A 5,341-nucleotide genomic window follows, 5' to 3' on the forward strand; every position below is an offset into this window, starting at 1 on the left:
TCTCTTTTTCAAATACAGTTTACAAGTTCACCCCCATCTCCAGTCTTAATATATAAGTGCTAAGTGGCAGAAAAGTCTAGAATAAATACATCCAAAAATAAAAAATAAAAAAGCAAAGCTGTGAAATTAAGTCACATTCAACAGCTTCTATGAGGGTAGGGTAAGTGTCTGGGAGATAAAATAGAGTAATACACAGTAATTGGAAGTTTTTAGCTAAAACAGATCTTTCAATGATCTTTGTCCTTTGCTCCATGGTTTAAGGGTGTGCATGAGCTCAATGTAATTGAAATTTCCCTTTTTGTCAATAGTCTCTGTACAGCTCATCTACTTCCTCGTCTGTAAACTAATCTCCCACTGTTATCAACAGCTCAGATATCTTCCTAAATGCTGCCTGTTGCTACTTCATCAAAGAAAGCAAAAATATTTCTGATAACATCTTCTCAATCTGTGCCATTTAACTTTTTCCCAAACACCATGAAGAGAAAAATAAAATTTATAGACCCTAGGGTCTCATTCCTCATGGCACTGAGGTATGCATCAGCTGGAAACTTCTGTTCTGATCCATCATATTGAAGCCCTCTTTGAACTCCTGAATCTGGCTGGTCAAACCTGGCAAACACGTTTGTTGGAATTTGTGCTCTGACGGCTCTTCTTGGTGGTCTTTGTCCTCATAGCTCAACATGGTGCCTGTTTAATTCTGAGACTCTGTCCTTCAGAAGTTGCAGTTCATCTAGTCAAAACTCAATCTCATTAAAGCAGAAATGAATATCGAGTCAGCCATCACAGAAGTTATTCAATTCAACAGGGCCTGAGGCCAAACACCAGAACAGGGGTTGCCTTGTGTTTTTTTAAGTTCCTATCAGTTGGATATGAAATAAGACTGACAAAATGGTGGTACTTGTTGAAGTTGGGTAGAGGGTATGTGAGTTTCTTATACTTCTCTTTTAGATTCGGTGTATGTTTGAAAATTTCCATAATAAATATAGGTTAAAATATCCCCTCCCTCAAAAGGGCTGTAATCCAATCAATGGTTTTCAATCTCGTTAAAAAACTTAAACAAAAGGACTCCTTTTACTTTTCAAATAAAATCTTAGGTGGAACCCTAATATGTAAAACAAATCAAAGTCCAGCTGTTCTGGCTGAAGCTGGGGATGGGGTGGAGATTAGAGTCCGACCTCTGGCCTTCCATCCACACCAGTGGAGAGAGCCCTTGAGCCACTCTGTAGTCTCTATGCTTGCTTGTGACTCAAAGTGTCGTCCAGGGACCAGCAGCATCAGTATCACCTGGGAGCTTCTGAGTCTAAGGCTCCCACCCCAGACCTACTGAATCAGAACTTCCATTTTAACAAGATGCCCCAGTGATTCAAGTGTACATCAGAGTTTGAGAAGCACAGCTCTGTGGTAGATTGAGGCTCCAGAGGTTGACATAAGTGAACTTCTTTATTTCCAAATGAACTAAGGAAGGCTTACAATCAAGTGCACCAAGCCATACCACTAGTGGGTGGGAGCAACCAGGTTGCCTGATTTTCAGCTCAGGCACTTGTGCACTCTTGTCAATTGCACTCTGTGGCAGATCCACCTCTGGTCCCAGAGGTCAGGCTCATGCTTTGTTTCCGTAACCAAACCCCAGCCTTGTTCCTGGTGCCCATAACAGGGCTCCTGTCTTATGTCCTTGTATCTAAATCCATGATTTGCTTCCTTCCCTAACACCAAGTTTCTCCAGAACTGGGGTCAAAACTTGTCCCCACTACTTCTGCCTCCCAACACATTCCTCACCCCAGTCCTTGCTAGAAACTGTTTTTGAGTGGTCTGGCAGCCTAATGGGTAAAAGTCTAGAGGGTAGGCATTTGACATTGAGAAGTCCTCAGGCTGGATGGAGTGCAAGGCTGGGATTCCAGTTTCTTGGCAAGAATTAGGATGAGCAATGTGGGAACTGCTGTCCACATCTCCTGCTTATTGTTTAGAGTACTCTTTGAATATGTGATCACCTATTGCTTATGCTGGAGCTGAAGCTGTAAGGCAGGGCAGCTGCCATCCACAATGAATATTTCAGCCTTGTTCTTTCTAAAGATCATTTTAAAACATATTGGACACACCATAATACTCTTAAATAGAAAGCCTTAGTTTCTCGACTCAGAACCACTCACACTGAGTCTGGGGATGCTCAATGTAGGTCTTGTTTTGGGCCACAGTGGCCTGGGTAAAACAAGGAGTTGTGGTGTGTCCTAACCCAGGACTGCAGCAATGGACTCCTCTGTAAAGTCCTGGCACCCTGTTGCCAGCAGCAGGCTGGCACTATGTATTTAATTGGATTCTCCTTACACACCTGAAATGCAGTAGCCTACCAGCAGATAGAGATGAGGAGGGAAGAAAACAAATTCCCTCCTCCAGGGCTTCAGTCTGTCAAATTTAAATATCTGAGTCATGCTACCTTTGCCTCAGGACCCTCAGAACCCACTCAGTAGAACAGAAGCTGGGGAGAAGCCTTCTACCTAGTACCAAGATATAAAAGGGTCTGACAATTAAGTTTGCAAACTTGTTGCAACGATATTGCTAACTTTTTTTTTTTTTTAAAGATTTTATTGAGGAAGGGGAACAGGACTTTATTGGGGGAACAGGGTGTACTTCCAGGACTTTTTTTTCCAAGTCAACTTGTTGTCCTTTCAATCTTAGTTGTGGAGGGTGCCATTCAGCTTCAGGTTGTTGTCCTTTCAGTCTTAGCTGTGGAGGGCGCAGCTCAGTTCCAGGTCCAGTTGCCATTGCTAGCTGCAGGGGGCGCAGCCCACCATCCCTTGCGGGACTCGAGGAATCAAAGTGGCAACCTTGTGGTTGAGAGGATGTGCTCCAACCAACTGAGCCATCTGGGAGGCAGCTCAGCTCAAGGTGTCATGTTCAATCTTAGTTGCAGGGGGCGGAGCCCACCATTCCTTGTGGGACTCGAGGAATCGAACTGGCAACCTTGTGGTTGAGAGCCCACTGGCCCATGTGGGAATCGAACCGGCAGCCTTCAGAGTTAGGAGCACAGAGCTCTAACCGCCTGAGCCACCAGGCCAGCCCCTTGCTAACCGTTTTTGATATCAGAGGGATTGTTCATTACAAATTTGTACCAACTGGGCAAACAGTAAACCAAGTTTACTATTTGGAAGTGCTGAGAAGACTGCATGAAAAAGTTAGACAACTTGAACTTTTCACCAATAATTCATGGCCCTTGCATCACAACAATGCACCAGATCACACGGCACAGTCTGTGATGGAGGTTTTAGCCAGTTAACAAATAACTGTGTTGGAACTCCCTCCCTACTCACCTGGTCTGCCCCCCAATGACTTCTTTCTTTACTAGAAGATAAAGAAAATATTAAAAGGAAGACATTTTGATGACATTCAGGACATCCAGGGCAATGCAACAACAGCTCTGATGGCCATTCCAGAAAAAGAGTTCCAAAATTGCTTTGCAGTGTGGACTAGGTGCTGGCATTGGTGCATAGCTTCCCAAGGGGAGTACTTTGAAGGTGACCATAGTGATATTCAGCAATGAGGTATGTAGCACTTTTTCTAGGATGAGTTTGCGTGCTTTATTGTCAGACTTCATGGTTTTCTCAGTACGAATTGGATATAGGTATGCATCAGGGGAGGAGCACCCTACATTTTGAAATGACTTGGCAATTGTTTTGGAAATGATTTGCTGGAGATGAATGATTTGTGTTAAAGAACTGAGCATTTTCACAACTTAGTTCCATGAACATGTCCAATAGTGGAAGGCTGGCAAAGTTTGAATGTTTTTGGGTTCTTTCTAAACCTTTCTTGGCCAAAATGAGGCTCTCATACCACGTTTCCCTGAAAATAAGACCTAGCCGGACCATCAGCTCTAATGCATCTTTTGGAGCAAAAAATAATATGAGACCCTGTATTTATCATATCATATCATATCATATCATATCATATCATATCATATTAAAATAAGACCAAGTCTTATATTAATTTTTGCTCCAAAAGATGAATTAGAGCTGATGGTCTGGCTAGGTCTTATTTTCGGGGAAACATGGTATACAGTATCCATGAATGCAAGATGCATTACTCTGCTGGAAAAGAAGGCAATGTTTTTGTGCTTGTAAGATTAACTGGGGTGGGTTATCACTAGCCAGCTATGCTGATCAGCAGAAGAAGCCTTCATCTGTCCAGTGAGGTTTTAAAAATTTGAGTTAAATCTCAAGATATCTCAGGGGTTCCTGTTGGATTTCAGTACACAAAGCGGAGTGTGACTGGGGACGTGGACTATTTAGAGTTGTTTATGTCCCTGGTGTCTGTGTCAGGTTTTTAGAATAATATGGAAGTGGCCGCTAAAATCTCTACCACCTCTGGGTGAAACTGAGGAACAATGATCCCTTAAGTAGAATAATTTCTCCAGGCCTCTGTAAATTATGTAAGGCCACTAGTATTTTGATGGGGGATAATAAGTGCAACTCTGAAAAGAAATAATATTTCCTCACCACCTGGCCACTTCACAATAACTACCTAGAATGAAAAACTTCTGGTTTCCATGGATCCTCAAAGATATTTGTGAAAACAAACTCCTTTATTACGAAGCCCCTTCAACGTCCTGGATTAAGGGTATCCTTTCTGAATTGGGGTCTTGGCAGGGAAAGGGGCATGCCAAGGATAAGAACAAGGGTCATGAGTCTAGGAACATGTTAGCTGGGTCCTCCGCTCTAGATCTAAACCAGGCTGCAATTTTCATCTAAGGCTCAAGATCCTCTTCCAAGCTCACTGGCTATTGACAGAATTCCTTTCCTTATGGTTTTTGGACTTTCTTGCTGGCTGTCAGCTGGGGGTTACTATGAGTTCCTAGAAGCAGTCCAAGTTCTTTACCAAGTGGCCCACAGATTTTTTTTAAAAAAGAGAGAAACACAAAAGGCTTGAATAGTAGTGGGAAGTCTGGAATGGCAGGGTGAAGACCTGCTCTATAAACTTACTCCTCCATAAAAGCAAAAAAACACTGGCAGAAATTGTCATGTTCAGAACTCTAGAAATTAACCAGAGGCTTGCAACAATCTGAGAGGCTTTTATTCAAGAAAAATTGCTGAATCTCAGTAAGAACTGTAGGTTTTATGGCTTTTTAACTTGGACTATTCCCCATTCCCTTCTCCCCAGCTTCACAATCACAGTGGCTATGAAAACTATCAACCCAAAAAACGAATAACAAAAAAGCCAAAATGGAAATAGCCCAAATGTCCTCACATTAATAGCATTGACCCCAAGAATGAATGTACCTGTTGAGAAGGGCTCCTGGTGGTTAACTGAGCTCAAATATATAAACAAAGCCTAGGAGCCATTGCTAAACAGG

At 42.6% G+C, this 5,341-nt stretch overlaps 1 pseudogene; it reads right to left on the reverse strand.

The window, feature by feature from the left end:
* Nucleotides 1-227: 227 nt before the first annotated feature.
* Nucleotides 228-672, reverse strand: LOC141569584 (myosin regulatory light chain 2, smooth muscle minor isoform pseudogene; annotated as a pseudogene).
* Between the last annotated feature and the right edge of the window lie 4,669 nt (nt 673-5,341).

This window comes from Rhinolophus sinicus, chromosome X (genome assembly GCF_036562045.2).
Source record: "Rhinolophus sinicus isolate RSC01 chromosome X, ASM3656204v1, whole genome shotgun sequence".
In the NCBI taxonomy this organism is placed as follows: domain Eukaryota; kingdom Metazoa; phylum Chordata; class Mammalia; order Chiroptera; family Rhinolophidae; genus Rhinolophus; species Rhinolophus sinicus.